Raw genomic sequence first — 18484 nt, 5'->3', positions numbered from 1 at the left:
GAGTCAAATAATCCTTGCATTCGCTGTGTTGGTTGTTGATTTCTTCCGACTTCTTCGTGAAGACCGATATAAGTACAGTTGTCTTCAAATTGTTCTCACTGGTTTGTATGTCCACCAGTAAAATGTCTGCTAGTTTTCTGGCCGTATTGATGATAAGCACGAGCCAGTCTTTCGTGCACTTCCATGCAATATATGACCAGTTCTTCCTAAACTCGTTGTTGTTGAGAAAGATGCGCGGATCGTTGGTTACTATCAGTCCCCTAAATGCGCTGTTTTTTCTAAGAGATTCGGTCATGAAGTCGCCATGGAGAGCAGTGCTGTCCTGTTCCTTCTTATTCGCCACAAGTGCTTCCCACTCATTCAAGTTTTTTAATGTCTGTGTAATTACAGTGTCTGCTAATAGGGAAGGTGTTTTTAGGGTCTCAGCTATAATGGCTTCATCAATAGCCAGCTCATTAGTCAGGTCCACGTTGACCACAGGGAAGGACAGAAACTGAGCAATTCTGTTTAGTTTAATTGGGTATTGAAAATTTGTTCGGATTTGGAAATGCCCCAGATGTGTTCCACGGCCAGAAGCTGTACAATCACATATACACACGGAACCCTTTGGAGATTTGTTTGAGTTTCACATTTTATGAGATGCCCAACACCACTCAAGTTACTGGCATAGTGTGCCTCATCCCTCAATAAGAATCAGACACTGAGACAGGGTAGCTCCTTGTTGTGTGATACTTGTCAATCGGAGGCCAGCTTACTCTGACTGCCCCGTAGCCTCCTGTTCCCTCCCCTTTGTACAAAAGGGTCCTGTGTGTATATAAGCAAGTATAGGGAACCACCAGGGAATAACATAGCTTAAAATCCAATCCATCCTGAACCTTGGTCATCTCAACCCTCCACCCTGCAGTGCACTAATTTTTTAGTTGGCTTATTTCAGATTCACAACTCTGAATCACACTGACTAATCTATGGCCTCTGTCAGGAATTAGAGCGACAGGCTATGGGGAGATGAACCACAATCCTGATGTATGGTGGAATTGCCTAATGAAATAGGACAGCAGAAGTGCCTAATTTGAGGAAGCAGTCACAAGTGTGACCCACAACTACTCTGTTTTTGGGACCAGCACTTATTTTTCCTTAACAGATTTTGATCCAGTGTAGGAGAGGAAAAAACAAAAAAGGGGGAAAGAAGGAGAAAGAGAAAAATGGAAAATAGTGACAAAGGGGGATAGCAGAGTAGAACAAGAACACGCAACAGTGAGATGAAGAGGCATGGAACATCTGTTGGTTTAGTAAAGAGACATGAAGTGGAATCAAGACTACGCAGCCTTAGTATTTGGCACTCCGGCCACCAATAGCTTTGGTTGTGTGCTTTTGAACAAAACATTTGGCCCCGCCCCTTATTCCTTTACAAATTAAGGGCAGTAGAAAGGTAACATTGTTCCTATAAGGATTCCTATCCTTAGTCTTGGCAGCTTGAAACAAGCAGCACATCCTTCCTCACCAAAACGTTTTCTGGTTTATGCTCAGCTACTATTTTGTGACATTTGACTTTTGACTCTCAGTATCTGCTCAGTTATGTCATTTAAGTTTTAAAATCCTGCCCCTCGCTTGAACTGATCATAGGGCCATTATGCTTAAACTAATCTTTCCCAAAATGTACCAACAGCAATAAAAGTCGCTCCTGGAAGAAATTTGACAACCCTAAATAAAACAATCTGTTGTGTGAAGTCCAGCCTACAATTAATCATGATGTGGAACAAGTTGCAGCTAATTACAATGCTTGGGTTGGTGCAGGAGTTTCTAAACTAGCTCTTTTAAAATCAAATTCAAATTATTGGTCCTCACATTTGGCGCTGTGGTATTCTCAAGAGCTCAGAGAATTTAAAAGGAAATGTAGGCACCAACAGCAACTCTGGAGGAAGAATTGTGGCCCGGAAAAGAAAAGAAAATACACAAATGTGATAAATGATTATAAAACACAAATACAGGCTACGAAAACAAATTCTTTAACAGATAAAGTCAAAGCAGCTGGAAACTTCACTAAGGAGCTCTTTAATCCAGTTACGTCATGATCTACTTTGGCAATAAAAACATGGGTATCCCCAATCAACAGCTGTGTGATGAAATAGCTGAATTCATTTCCACTAAGGTAAATTATATATTTAGAACAATACCAGATAACACAAATTCACCCTTAAGGACAGTAATGGAAGAGGAACCCATGGTTGATAAACTAAGTGACTGCCCCCCAGGTACTGAGCATATTTACATCACTCACTGTAGAGAAGGCTGCTACTCTCATTAAAACCACCAAATTAGGAGCTCCTGCAGACTCAGGCCCACTTCAAGTTCTTCATCCGGTCTCAAAAAACATTTCTATGCATCCCGCTTTGCTTTCAAACAGGATTCTCCAATCTTGCTCCTTCCCAGATGTGTGCATCAATTCTGCCGCTTTTAAAGAAACCCTCACTTGACCCTTTAATGGGAAAGAACTTAAGGCCTATTTTGCGCCTTCCTCTTTCTGCCAAGATCCTACAACAAGCCATTAATCAAGAGTTTACTACCTTCTTTGAAATCACCAATTGCCTTGACCCTGCATGGCATGGGTTAGAATACGCCTTATTGACAGCCAATTAAGACATCAGAGCTATCGTTGATAGATGTGACAATTCAGTCTTCATCGTGTTAGATCTGTTGGCATCATTTGATATGACCGACCACTCTTCTTTCGTCAACTGTCTTGAAAGAATAGGTACTTAAGAAACAGCCCTAAAATTGATCAGGTCCTTTATATTTAACAGAGAGCAAGTGGTGGCCTTGGAGGACTTCATCTCTGCCCCTTTCACACTTCCCTGTGGAGTCCCTCAAGGATCTTCATTAAGTATGGCCCTATATAATGCCTACATCACTCCACTAATCAAACTCCGCATTAGGCATTGATAACGTACATCAACGACAGCACACGTGGCATACACGAGCAGCTGGCTTCGACCATGGCAAACTCTCTGGGGGATCACTGTCACTTTTCGGGTTACTTATCTCTTTTCTCGTCTTCCCAGCCAGGTTACCTGCTAATTACTACGCTACACACAGAGCGTTAATATAATACGTCTTTATTCTCTTGCATGCAACTGCAAACTCAACATTCTAAATCAGCCTTCATTGCATTCTGCTCTAAGGGTTCCATCACTGCTAACTCGCAAGACACTATAATGTTTATTTTACTGTACTCATGTTAGCAGTAACTGCATCTTATTTCTTTAGCAATGACTTATATGGCTTGAGATATTTAACCGGTTGCATTGCACATCTCTAGGATCAGGTTTCAGACCTCAATCATGCTAAAATATTGGTTAAAACAAAAAATATTGAAAGTAATTTTTTTAGAAACCATACTTGTGTATTCAGCTTGGGTTTTAATGTTTAATAATAAAACTTGAGATTCACACCTTTTTGAAAACAGCTTTTTGTGAATGTCGTCAAGGGGCTTCTCAGTTCAAAATAAAAACGTAAATCCCATTGCCAGACAGAGAGAGAGAGACGAAAGGAGTGCATGCAGAGATTGACAAAACAGCAGGATGGCAGTGATGGCTTGTGTGAGGAAGGTGACTTTTCATGACTGCTTGAGAAATGCTTGAAGGAGAAGGAAGGACATCCTGCACTTACATAGACAAGTATTTGTTTGTAAAGATTTGACTCACACTCATAGATAAAATACAAGTAGTGTGTGGAAGTGGGCTCTTAGCAAAAGGGCCTAAGGTATTTAGGGGGATAAAGCATACGTTATCAAAAGTATAGTGCCTTACTTAATGTCCAGAGTTTTTAAATATTTGCCTTGCCTAACATAATTGTAGTCGTTTCCTTTAGGTCTGACTTGACCCTGCAGCTGCCTGCATGATATTCTGTTTTCAGCAGAGACTATGGTGCCGATCACGATCCGGTAAAAAATTCCCCCGTGCGACTCGTATCGGGTCTTTTTACCGTACGAATCGTACAAGTGCCGTACGAACTGGCAATCACGATTCGCATGGTAAAAAGTCCATACGAACCGCACTGGGAATCATTCCCCACACGTCCTCCGGTCGGAAAAAGTGTCCGACACGTCCTCGGACGACTTACCTTACAAACGTGAAAAGCCAAGTCCGACCGAGGAATCACGATCCATCCCGTGCATCCGAGGTTACAACCGTATGGAAAAAACACCGTCCGCACCGAACTCCTACAGCAACCATGGAGACATGTGCCCGCATACGCGCCCAACACTCCCCCCAGCCCCCGTACGTCCGACACGTACCCCCCGTATATGTATACCCCCACCCGTCTAGGTACACCCCAGTACGTTCCAGTCGAACCCCCACCCCAGTACGTGTCATAGCCCCGTCTACCCACACCCCAGTACGTTTCAGTCGTACCCCCACCCCAGTACGTGTCGTACCACCGTCAATGTACACCCCCCCACCCCTGTACGTGTCGTACCACCGTCAATGTACACCCCCCCACCCCAGTACGTGTCGTACCCCCGTGTACCTACACCCCAGTACGTTCGAGCCACACCCCCACCCCAGTACGTGTCATAGCCCGTCTACCCACACCCCAGTACGTTCCAGTCGTACCCCCACCCCAGTACGTGTCGTACCCCCCGTGTACCTACACCCCAGTACGTGCGAGCCACACCCCCACCCCAGTACGTGTCATAGCCCCGTCTACCCACACCCCAGTACGTTCCAGTCGTACCCCCACCCCAGTACGTGTCGTACCCCCCGTGTACCTACACCCCAGTACGTGCGAGCCACACCCCCACCCCAGGACGTGTCATAGCCCCGTCTACCCACACCCCAGTACGTTCCAGTCGTACCCCCACCCCAGTACGTGTCGTACCCTCCGTGTACCTACACCCCAGTACGTGCGAGCCACACCCCCACCCCAGGACGTGTCATAGCCCCGTCTACCCACACCCCAGTACGTTCCAGTCGTACCCCCACCCCAGTACGTGTCGTACCCCCCGTGTACCTACACCCCAGTACGTGCGAGCCACACCCCCACCCCAGGACGTGTCATAGCCCCGTCTACCCACACCCCAGTACGTTCCAGTCGTACCCCCACCCCAGTACGTGTCGTACCCCCCGTGTACCTACACCCCAGTACGTGCGAGCCACACCCCCACCCCAGGACGTGTCATAGCCCCGTCCACCCACACCCCAGTACGTTCCAGTCGTACCCCCACCCCAGTACGTGTCGTACCACCGTCAATGTACACCCCCCACCCCAGTACGTGTCGTACCATCGTCCATGTACACCCCCCCACCCCTGTACGTGTCGTACCCCCCGTGTACCTACACCCCAGTACGTTCCAGTCGTACCCCCACCCCAGTACGTGTCGTACCACCGTCAATGTACACCCCCCCACCCCAGTACGTGTCGTACCATCGTCCATGGACACCCCCCCACCCCTGTACGTGTCGTACCCCCCGTCTACCCACACCCCAGTATGTTCCAGTCGTACCCCCACCCCAGTACGTGTCGTACCACCGTCAATGTACACCCCCCCACCCCAGTACGTGTCGTACCATCGTCCATGGACACCCCCCCACCCCTGTACGTGTCGTACCCCCGTGTACCTACACCCCAGTACGTTCCAGTCGTACCCCCACCCCAGTACGTGTCGTACCACCGTCAATGTACACCCCCCCACCCCAGTACGTGTCGTACCATCGTCCATGGACACCCCCCCACCCCAGTACGTATCGTACCACCGTCAATGTACACCCCCCCACCCCAGTACGTGTCGTACCATCGTCCATGGACACCCCCCCACCCCTGTACGTGTCGTACCCCCGTGTACCTACACCCCAGTACGTGCGAGCCACACCCCCACCCCAGGACGTGTCATAGCCCCGTCTACCCCCACCCCAGTACGTTCCTGGCGCACCGCCAACACAACCTCCTAAGTACGGAGCGCACCCCATGCCCCAACATCACAACCGCATGTACGAGTCGTACAAAGCCACACACAAGGACATAATCGTACAACCAAATGGCCCATGTACACACCGTACACACGCTCAAAACGCACGTACACAACAAGGACAAAACAAAACAACACAACAATACACCATTCGAAAGGCACACAGCCACTAAACATGGCCAACAACCACTAAAATAACACAATCACTGACCTGCAACTGTCAAAAACAAACAGAGGCCCAATACACCACCACTCCTTATAACACACCCACCCAAAATTCAAACACTGCCACACCCACCCATGGACCAATGAAAAGGGCCCACACACACAAACCATGAGCCTTTGCAACAGACCCACTGCTGCCAGACACCACAGAACCAGACTACAAGCGACACCACATCTTACACTTGCACACCTTCACACGACCACCCTCACAAACACCCTCTCATCACATTCACACACACACACAACCATCCACAACCCCCCCAACATCCACACCCCCCCCACACCCACACCATCCCCACCCACACCCCTCACCATGCCCACTACCAAGAATCCAAAGTTCAGTCACCGAGAGTTGGAGGTCCTTGTTGATCAAATCCTCAGAGTCGAGCCACAGATCTTTGGAACATTGGTCAGAAGCACCAGCCAGGCAGCCAAAACAGCCATGTGGCAGACCATCGTCGATGCTGTGAATGCTGTTGCGGACACCAGGAGGACCAAGCAGGATTGCCAGAACAGGTGGTACGATCTGCGGAGGAGGGTCAGAGCCAAGAGGCAGGAGGAACACGACCAGGCCAAAGCCACCGGAGGAGGGCCCTCCCGCAGAGCCGTACAGTACCATCCCTGGGAGGAGAGGGTGATGGCCATACTGCCGGTGGAGGCAGTTGAAGGAGTAGAAGGACTCCGAGACCCGGGTGAGTGCACAAACAACGCACCTCACATGGGGGGAACTGCAACCACAACCAAAATTAATAACAGCCACGCAACCACCACAAGCCATCGCATTACTCAACCACACTCCATGAGCAGGCACATGCCACTGCTGCCACCATGCCCCATGCACCCAGCTGGACAATGTCAAGTCACAGGCCACTGAAGACAACAACACATGACACGGTAACCCGGATGGCGGGAGGCTGGGCACCAAGAATCACATAGTGCGACTCCAAAGCAGACAACAATGCCCTCTGCCCATATGGCCTAGGTCACAGCCAGACAAACACTGTGTCCCAACACAGGAATGACTTGCCAGCAAATGGCGGACGCCTTGCATCAACACATGGGGGTGAAGGCACTGTTTAGCACATGCCAGCAGCTAATGAACAGCCAACAGTGTGAAAGAGTGGCAGCACACACCACCACAGCAGCAGCGCACAGACACACAGCAGACAAAATGGGTGCCTGGAGATCAGAAACAAACTCACATCAACAGGCCAAGGGCCACTCAAAGATCTGCTAACAGTGTGTGCCCAGGAAGCTGGGCCAAGGTGACAGAGGGTGACACACGGAGGGAGGGAGAGGGGGACACAGAGGGAGGGAGAGGGGGACTGAGAGGGAGGGAGACGGACAGAGGGAGGAGGCTGACACACAGAGGGAGGGAGAGGGGGACAGAGAGGGAGGGAGAGGGGGACAGAGAGGGAGGGAGACACAGGAAGATGGACAGAGGGAGGAGGCTGACACACAGAGGGAGGGAGAGGGGGACAGAGAGGGAGGGAGAGGGGGACAGAGAGGGAGGGAGACACAGGAAGATGGACAGAGGGAGGAGGCTGACACACAGAGGGAGGGAGAGGGGGACAGAGAGGGAGGGAGAGGGGGACAGAGAGGGAGGGAGACACAGGAAGATGGACACAGGGAGGAGGCTGACACACAGAGGGAGGGAGAGGGGGACAGAGAGGGAGGGAGAGGGGGACAGAGAGGGAGGGAGACACAGGAAGATGGACACAGGGAGGAGGCTGACACACAGAGGGAGGGAGAGGGGGACAGAGAGGGAGGGAGAGGGGGACAGAGAAGGAGGGAGACACAGGGAGAGCAAATCAGTCCTTTGGTGTGTGGGAATGTCTGCTCGTCAGCAGGTGGACTGCGTGCATGTAGACAAGGGTGGCCAGTGCCAGAACCCCCCCTCTTCATCATGGCAAAACGCAGGGCCATGTCACAACCTGTACACGAGCACAAGGACAGCCACCTGCATCATATAAGTGTGTGGATCCACTCCATGTGCACATGTACAGTGCTACAAGGAAGGCGCAAATGCATAGCTCGGCACACATGCACACTCCACTGCTGACTGCAGTCACACTTGACGCAGCAAGTAAGACTGTGCCACACATAGTTAAAGGGGCCAAATTGGTGCCCAAGGGACACACACATGCACAAGTGCACTGTGAGTGGAATGCAAGACAGATCCTAATTCCAAGAGGAAATGTGCCAACTTTGTAACGGATGAAACATGGATGTTGCATGGATCCAAATTAACATTTTCTCTCTCACACACAGGTCAACGTCGTGCTGCACCCCCCAACACTGGGGGGGAACACTCACAGGACCCGGATCTGCAGGAGACCGATCCCACCGGCAGCGACCACTCTCACCACTCTGCGGACGACCCCGACCGACCTGGCCCCTCTGGTGTCCAACCACCTGCAGCACCTGCGTCAGGTACAACCGTGCCAACCACCACCCCCACTCCTGCCACATCCCAGGAGACACCCAGGATCCCTGCCCCAACACCACAATGCAGCCAGGCTCGCCAGGAGGGACACGGTGTCCCGGGCACCCAGGAGGAGGCAGGCGACAACGCCAATGCCACCCCTCAGGGGTCCCGGAGACCCGATGTGCCCACAAGTGCAGGCCAGACGCAAGTGGGCAGGGGTGGTGGGAGTGGAGGACGGCGGAGGCGCGAGCCTGACCAGTTGGCTGGGGATCCGGTATTTTCCCATGTCCGTAACATCCTGGACTCATACCGGCAGGACACCACGGGCATGGCCCAGGTTGTGTCCGTCCTCGAGGGGATCAAGGTCCAGCAGGCCCAGCAACATGCGGAGCTAATAGCCTGTCTACAGGGACACCAACGGAGGATGGAGGACAGACAGGCTGAGCAAGTGACGGCGTCCCAGGGGATTCACGCTGAACTCCGTCGGATGGCCGACACCATGGCCGACCCTCCCTGTGCCAGAAGGCGGAGAACATCACCACCCACAGGGAGGGATCATGAGGAGGAGGAGGAAACATCCGACGGAGCATCCCAGACGTCGTCACGGCCTGCTGCTGAGGTTCCCCGCAGGAAGCCGGGTCGTCCACGGAAAGGACCGTGAGGGTGGCTGCTACATCACCATCTCCCAGGACACCTGGCCTGGCACCTGGCCCACTGGAGCAACAGCATCACAGCATCAAGAGACATTCTCTGCCACATGGCCCTGCTGGTCACTGGCTGACCAATGTTGACAAAGACTGTGGCATGGACTCTGAGGATTTCCAATGGCAAGGACACCAACTCCCCTACTGAACTTTGGATTCCCTAATCCCGGAAAGCCCCTCACTTTGTCCCCCCCCCCCCCCCAATAATAAATCACACTATTAAGAGTAGATGCCTGCTGGTAGCATTATTACCTAACATGTGTCTTGTACAGTCTAAACATGCCTGAGTCATCTGTTCACTTCAACCATCCACTCCCTGGGGCCTGAGTCTGGCACAGGACACATGGGTCACAGTTTTTTAGGCAAGACAGACATGGAGCACCATACACACCCGTGATGGTCAGAACCAGCTGAGGGGGTGGCCGAACAACCGTGCTGACAGACACATTGAGTACAGCAACAGTCATGCGCAGAGGTCAGGGATCCTGGCCCGTGTCCTGGGGGGCACCCAGGTATGTGTAGACAGGTGGCAGAACCATGTCCTGCAAGCTTGAGTCCGGTGGATGCAGAGAATGGGGTCATGGACAACGTTGGATGCATGGGGATGGCACATGTCACAATACCCACACAGTCATGGACATCATGCCCAATACACAGTCTCAGCACACACACACAGCTTGCATCTTGCCACTCGACACATTGACACATAGCCACAATCAGGGAATACCATGCCAGACATGCCGGATGCACCGTGGCAACACACCAGCATTGACTGAGAAGAGGCACCTTGGAGGCATAGGGACACCTTTAATAGTCATGTTTTTGGGATTGCAGAGGCAACTTGAAGTACACATGAACACATCATGTGGAGTAACATGTGGCTCCAACACTGGCACCCCCCTTCTGCAGCACAAATGCGTGATAGCCATGGAACTGGCACACAAGTGTCGGCTAACAGCTAAATACCCACAGCTGCTCACGGAGAGACTGCCATACACCATACATCCGCTGATGTGGAAGTCCCACGCCATGTCAAAACAATGTTAACCGTATGTGTCCGAGGGCAGTGTCACACACATTGATGCCTTCATCACAATCCACTATCCCATCACTGATGACTGACAACCAGGCAGCCCATCTATTCAGGTGTACCCAGCTGCATGTCGTGTCCCATGGGGATGCCACATGTCTGCAGAGGAACCAAACCCCGACCGGGGCAGTGTGCACACATCGTGAACAACTGCCACACCCAATACACCCCAGATGCATCCCTTACCCCATGGAGACTTCCAAACGTGTCCGTGCCTGTAACGCTGAGTCAGCCCACGATGCCATGTCCATGAGGAATAGCAGTGCCACAACAATGCAACCAGAAGACGGCATGCGCAGGTACCTGGGGAAGAGAGACACACAAGAAGTCAGCCACAAAAAGCACAGCCACTTGCATGTGCATTGACTCGACACATGTATGGATGACAACATGCTAGGTCACAATTATGAGTGGGGAAATACTACCATCACTGCCACCATCACTCCAGTGACACACCCACACACACCTCTGACTCACGTGCCATACATGCAGGTGGAGACACGCATCACAACACATGCCACACGGGGACCAAGGCGTGCACACTCAGACACTGGTACTCACCACTAAGCAAAGAAGTCGCGTATGAGCCGAGTCCGGATGTCCTCTTGCGGCTCCACATCCTCCACATCACTAGCCCCATTGCCAAGCCCTTCGTCCTCCACGGGTGGATGGTCCTCGTCATGTTGATTCAGGATGAGTGGCACAGCTCTTTCAACTGCCATGTTGTGCAGCATGCAGCAGACCATGAAGATCTTGCAAACCTTTGCCGGGGCATATGGGAGTGCGCCGCCGGTCTTGTGGAGGCACCGGAATCGGCTCTTCAGCATGCCAAACGTCCTCTCTATCACTCGCCTTGTCCGGCCATGGGCGGTGTTGTAGCGGAGCTGGGCCGGCGTGATGGGGTTGCGGAGAGGTGTCAGCAGCCAAGGCATGTTGGGATAGCCAGCGTCCCCTAAATGGAAAGCACATGGATATCGTTAGAACTGGCGAAGAGGTAGTGCTGCACGGCCAAACAGAATACAGGACAGACAGACTGTACCCACCAACAACACATGCCCGTTCGTTGCGCAGCTGCATCATCATTTCAGGCATCCCGCTACGCCTCATGATGTAGGCATCGTGTGCTGATCCTGGGAAACGAGCACAGACATGTGAAATCACCATGTTGGACAGACACACCACAAGGGCATTGATGGAGTGGTAGTGCTTCCGATTGCGGTACGCCACCTCCCGTGAGTGTGGTGGTACCAAACCTACATGTGTCCCATCTATGGACCCAATGACATGGGGCATCCCTCCCAGGGCATAGAAACCACGCTTGACCTCAGTCATCTGTTCAGGGGTTGGGAACTTGATGAAGTCATCCAGGTGAATCAACATGGCCTCCAAGAAATCATGCAGCACACCGCTGAACATGCTCTGGGACATGCCACCAACATGAGCTATGGTATTTTGGAAGGTACCCGTGGCAAGGAAATGTAGGGCAGCCATTACCTTCAGCTGGGGTGTCAGTGCCGTAGGATACCTGTGCTGCGGTTGCAGGTGTGGTGCCAGTCTCGCCGTCAGCTCCAGAATCAACGGTTGGGTGAAGCGGTAGAGCCAGATCCTGTCATTCTCCTGCATGGTGGCCAAGTCTGGAATTCTTCGGGCAACAGGAGGCGCTCTGCAGTAATTTGGAAGTGACAAGGAAGAGTGAGTGCACTACGAGAACAACTCATGTCTACTGAGCACATGTAAATCTGGCAATACACACATGCCACATAGGGAGTCAGGCATGTGCTACATGCCCAGGACACGTATGGATGCAAGGTGACACTCCTTCCAAGACCCAGCTACACACGGTGATTGAGAACCTCCCCATGCCACGCCATGGAAATAGCTGTGTCCCAGTGCAAGTGCACTGCCCGACGCAAGACAGGAGTGACATACACCCACACATCAGCAGAAGTGTGATGCCGATTGCAGAGACTGGCAGCGGAACACCTGAGCCACAGGTCACATGACATTACACTAGTCCAGCCCACACACCTTGCCATGAAGGTGCACATGTCATGACTCACCACACATTCCTTGTGAGTTTGCTGACATGGCCTTGTCACGCTACTCCGTGTCCCTTGCATACATGTGCACCTCACATCCGATAACACATGTGGCATGGTGTTGGGAACAGTGTGCAATGACAATCTACACACAGCCACATGTTGGTTGCTGCAACGGCTGCAGCTTTTGAGGGTGCTACAACATCAACCTGATGTAAATCCCGGACACATATATGGCATAGTCACATTGTGCACTGTGGGTAGTGACAAGTCATGTGTCATGACCCCTGTACCGGGCATCATGGGACACTTCCGTGTGTTGGTATCCGTGCCATGCCAGTGACGCTCACCCCAAGTGCGCAGTCCCACATGCACACATGTCAAAGGAGTCAAGGGCATGCCTGGCACACATTGCACCCTCACACAGTACACATGTACACATCTCATCATACATCTGGTGCCTTCTCCACTCAGGAGGCATGTTCCACATCACAGCCTGTGACACCTGTGCCCCACACATGTGGTAATGCACAGACGATGCCTTGATGTCCATTCCTGGACAAGTATGTCCATCCATGGACAAGTATGTCCGCCCTATTCCTACATGTGTGTCGCCTATCACCACAGTGATGTGTAAAATCCGCCGTACTGCTGCTGAGAGGGCCTGTGCATGTTCCCAAATCACTGTGGGAGTGCTGCCGTATGTGTACCCATCGTGATGGCGAGCGTAGATGCGAGTGTACGGTCCGTACCACTACGGGTACGCATACGCGTGCAGACCCATAGTGATAGGGCCGTACACACGCATCTACGCTCACTATCACTATGGGTCTGCACGCGTATGCGTACCCGTAGTGGTACGGACCGTACACTCACATCTACGCTCACTATCACTACGAGTACGCATACGCGTGCAGACCCATAGTGATAGAGAGCGTAGATGCGAGTGTACGGTCCGTACCACTACGGGTACGCATACGCGTGCAGACCCATAGTGATAGTAAGAGTAGATGCGAGTGTACGGTCCGTGCCACTACGGGTACGCATACGCGTGCAGACCCATAGTGATAGAGAGCGTAGATGCGAGTGTACGGTCCGTACCACTACGGGTACGCATACGCGTGCAGACCCATAGTGATAGGGCCGTACACACGCATCTACGCTCACTATCACTATGGGTCTGCACGCGTATGCGTACCCGTAGTGGTACGGACCGTACACTCACATCTACGCTCACTATCACTACGAGTACGCATACGCGTGCAGACCCATAGTGATAGAGAGCGTAGATGCGAGTGTACGGTCCGTACCACTACGGGTACGCATACGCGTGCAGACCCATAGTGATAGAGAGCGTAGATGCGAGTGTACGTTCCGTACCACTACGGGTACGCATACGCGTGCAGACCCATAGTGATGGAGAGCGTAGGCATGCATGTACGGGCCGTTGCCATGCATTTGGGGTGCCCTAGGGCCCCCACACGCACCGTACCTGTGTGTGATGCTCCAAATTACATAGGGGACAAGTATTAAGGCCGACATGCATGCTGGTTGTCATGGAGACCAAGTTCAAAATTCGAAATTGTTCTGGAAGGTGCACAGCAGAAGTCAGTTGGAATTTGTCTACTTTGTTGCAATGTGTTTGTGGGGCTGACATCATGCAGGAGAATGAAACCGATAGAGAACCCACAGACTGCTAGGTTTGAAGGGATTGGTGGAAACATAGGATGCAAATGTGAGTGACCAATCTCTCTGTACTCCTGTGCATGAGACTGGGCAGAAGGGCACATATAAGGCAGCCAGGTCCCATGAGGGAGCACTTGCCTGCACATCTTTGCATTCGTCGACCCAGCTGCTGCTACTGATTCCCTGGAACCATGTCAAGGGCTGTGGAGAGGACACAGCCATTCACCCTGGAGGAGAACATGGCTCTGCTGGATGTGATCCTCCCACAGTACTCCATGCTGTATGGGCGACCAGGGTATCAGGTGAGTGCATAGGCCACTGCCACAGACTGTCCCTATGTGGTGACTGTGACTTCTGCCATTGCGTCCAGGTGTAACACACATGCCATGTACTGTCGGGGGGGTCCCAGGGGGGGGGGTGCCTGATGTCTCCAGCAGTGCCCTGAGACAGGAGGGGTGGGGGACTATCACTCACAGCAGTGCCCTGAGACAGGAGGGGTGGGGGCCTATCACTCCTAGCAGTGCCCTGAGACAGGAGGGGTGGGGGCCTATCACTCCCAGCAGTGCCCTGAGACAGGAGGGGTGGGGGACTATCACTCACAGCAGTGCCCTGAGACAGGAGGGGTGGGGGCCTATCACTCCTAGTAGTGCCCTGAGACAGGAGGGGTGGGGGCCTATCACTCCCAGCAGTGCCCTGAGACAGGAGGGGTGGGGGCCTATCACTCCTAGCAGTGCCCTGAGACAGGAGGGGTGGGGGCCTATCACTCCCAGCAGTGCCCTGAGACAGGAGGGGTGGGTGCAGAGTCCTCCCAGCAGTGCCCTGAGACAGGAGGGGTGGGTGCAGAGTCCTCCCAGCAGTGCCCTGAGACAGGAGGGGTGGGGGACTTTCACTCACAGCAGTGCCCTGAGACAGGAGGGGTGGGGGCCTATCACTCCCAGCAGTGCCCTGAGACAGGAGGGGTGGGTGCAGAGTCCTCCCAGCAGTGCCCTGAGACAGGAGGGGTGGGTGCAGAGTCCTCCCAGCAGTGCCCTGAGACAGGAGGGGTGGGGGACTTTCACTCACAGCAGTGCCCTGAGACAGGAGGGGTGGGGGCCTATCACTCACAGCAGTGCCCTGAGACAGGAGGGGTGGGGGCCTATCACTCACAGCAGTGCCCTGAGACAGGAGGGGTGGGTGTGATGCACAGTGTGAGCCTTGATCATTGATTGTGACATTGCCATCATTCCACCTGTGTACCCACTGTGGCACGTAGTGCTTTTTCCCTCACCAGGGGATGATGTCCCTATGACAAAGGTGCAATGCGTTGGCTGCATGACATGCCTTGTTGTAACCAGCTAATTTGTACCCATATGTCTCTCTGTGACATGTGGCTGGTGTATTGATGTGGTGTCACTTGTTCCTCCTCACAGGTAGGCGCCACTGCCAAGGAGCAGATCTGGCTGACCGCCGTCAGTGCCGTGAGGGGTGTGGATGGTCGGAGGCGGAGCCTGCCCCAGGTGAGGAAACGCTGGCAGGATATCCGGTGCTGGACGCGGAGGATTGCACGGCTCCTGCTGGGGGACTCACCTGAGAGCCACAAGAACCGCGGCCGCCGCCGTCTGAGCCACCTCCACAGGCGTGTGCTGCCGGTGGTCTTTCCAGACCTGGAGAGGCGCTTACAGGCGATGCAGCAGCCGGAAGGGGGTAGGTACATGTGTGTTTGTTGTGTGTCACCGGCATTTGTAAGGGCACAGTAGCATGAATTCACTGGCAGGGTTTAAAGGTGCTGTGCAGATCCTGTTTGCCGCAGTATAGCGCTGTGCCCCTGCCACACTTCCCCTCCTTGCAATGTGTTCCCTGGTCTGTGTGTAGTCACTCCTTCACAGGGTAATGTAGGCTGGCGCTTTGTCCACGGGAACAATGACTGTAGCATCATGTGTGGGGGTGGTGTGTAACAGGTTGTGGGACCTTGCCTGTGCACTGTCAAGTTCACTGCATGTGGGTTCCATGTCAGTTGGCACTGATGCTGACTCCAGACATGGGAGTTGGTCTCTCATGTGTCATGCCTTACAGCGCGCATGTCCCATGTAGTGGCCTGTGACATGATGTGCATGAGTGTGCGATACACATAGTGCAGGGATGGTGACGTGTGTTGCAGTCATTACCATTCAGTAGCATGTAGTTGCGTGCCCACTACTGGCCCCTGGGGCACCTTTTCCTCAGTGGTGTATGTGTTATCATAAACGTGGCCAATGTCAGTGTCTACAGCGTAAGTTGTGCTCTGTGCCATTGTCCCCTGTCACCATGTATATAGACGTGCTATTTTGTACAGGTGTCCACTGTGCAGCCTGACCTGATTGTCCTTCTTCATACTCACAGTTGCCAGTGCCTGTGTGTCTTGTTACACTCATCTGAGGATGGGCACTGGTACCTCATTATTTGTACAGGCGCACCTTGGCTGTTTGGCGTCCAATCTTGCTTTTTGCCTGCCCCTGTGTGTATCACCCAGACTATGAGATGTTGGTGCCACCTGTGTCTCAACAATTTGCCTCGTGTAGGGTCTTGTTGGGGCGGGCAATGCCTATGTGTTAAATCCTGATTACCACTTGCTGGGTCTGGGCAGTGTGTGATGTGTCTGGACACACACGCAATGTGCAGTGACCGAGTCATGTTGTGCATGTTTTCAGCATTACCTATGCAGCATGTGTCTCAAGTTCATGGATATGGTCCCTGGTCATCGGTATTTTCGCCAACGCTGTGTGGTGCAGATGCAGTGCTGGATTGTCCCCAGGGCCTGGGTGCTATGTCAGACTCCTTTTCCTGTGTTTAGCTATTGTCTCATGCTCTCCATGGTATTTCAGTGGCATGGTGGCTCAACCAACTGTGTGTTTCATGCCCTACATCGGTACCCTGTTCAGTAGATGTTAGGGATCTTCCTTTTCAGGCCATGCAATGTTACCTATGTAGATTGGACTCATGTGACAGATGTGTACAGGTGTCTGATTAATTTCTGTCTCTCCACCCTGCCCACAGCATCGTCGGGGGACACAGAGGGAGACATGGACACAGACCAGGCGGAGGGACCGAGCACCAGTGCCAGCCGTGACATCGGGTCTGGCACATCGAGTGGGACAGAGGCGGAGGAGAGTGTGGCCGAGGACCTGTCGACTGGCACATCAGACTACGAAGCTGACAGGTCCGGGGACGATGTCGCCGAGTGGGCGGAGGCTGCACCAGCAGCTGACAGCGGAACAACACCTCGCACCGCCCCCTCAGTTTCCACCAGCCGCCTCCCACTTGCTCGTGTCCCTTCCCAGCGTGCCCGGTCACAGCATGTCTCCTTCCTGCCAGGCACCGCACCCCCTGCCCCTGTCTCCACTGCTGCCGCCAATGCAGAGTCTGTGGACATCCAGCGGCAACTGCAGGTTGGTCAGGCTGCGATCCTTAATGTCCTCCATGCCCACGGCAAAACCCTCACCAACATCGAGGCTTTCTTGGAGGGCATTCATTCATCGCAGGCTGACCAACGCAACTTGCTGAGGTCCATCGACTCCACACTGACTGCAGCAGTGGGTCTCCTGCAGCGCGACCTCCCCCCACCTACCCCTGCCCCATCCACACTTCCCACTCCCATGCCTGTCACACGTACACCCAGACGTCGGCATGCACCCACATCAACGGACACGGGCACCACACCAGCAGGGAAGGTCCACCGCACTCCTCCTGACACGCACACACAGGGTGAGGTAGGCACACCCACTGGGTCGGGGGGCAAACGTGTGACACGCAGCCATAGTGGGAGTCCGCATTCCACCCAGTCCACTCCCTCCAAATCCCCTCCCCTCAGCTCTCCTGGCCACATCTCCCCCAAGGACTCCTTCATGGCCGCTCTGTCCCTGAGCCCCACAGTTACACCACCACGCAAGCGGTCAAGGAGGTCCCCGGTCAGGGTGGTTGAGTCTCCCCCCCTGTCTCCACCCTCCCCCGGTGGCGCTGCGACCCATCCCTCTGACCCCCCCCCCCCCACCTTGGGGCCTGAGGTCCCTTCGGGTGCAGGGGACTCCCTGGAGGACCTTGCAAAGGTGTGTAGTGCCATCCTGGCCTCCGCCTTTGGCACTGACCCACCCCCTGTGGTGGAGTCCTCCATCCCTGCACCCACAACGCCGCCCCTTTGCCCTGATGTCCCTGCGGTGCCTGTTGCTTCCCCCCCCCTGATGCCCTCACCAGTGTGGAAGACGATGCCATTTGACTGTGCAGGCAAGGTAGGGGACACGCATCCCACTGTGTCCCCCATCCAGCTGAGAATCATTGACTGCCCTATGGGCTTTGTGAAGATTGAACTGCCTGCGATCCACGGACATTGTGCTC

Source organism: Triturus cristatus, chromosome 11, assembly GCF_964204655.1.
Source record: "Triturus cristatus chromosome 11, aTriCri1.1, whole genome shotgun sequence".
NCBI classification, from domain to species: Eukaryota; Metazoa; Chordata; class Amphibia; order Caudata; family Salamandridae; genus Triturus; species Triturus cristatus.
The sequence above is the reverse complement of the archived record's forward strand: the minus strand, read 5'-3'. Positions refer to the sequence as shown.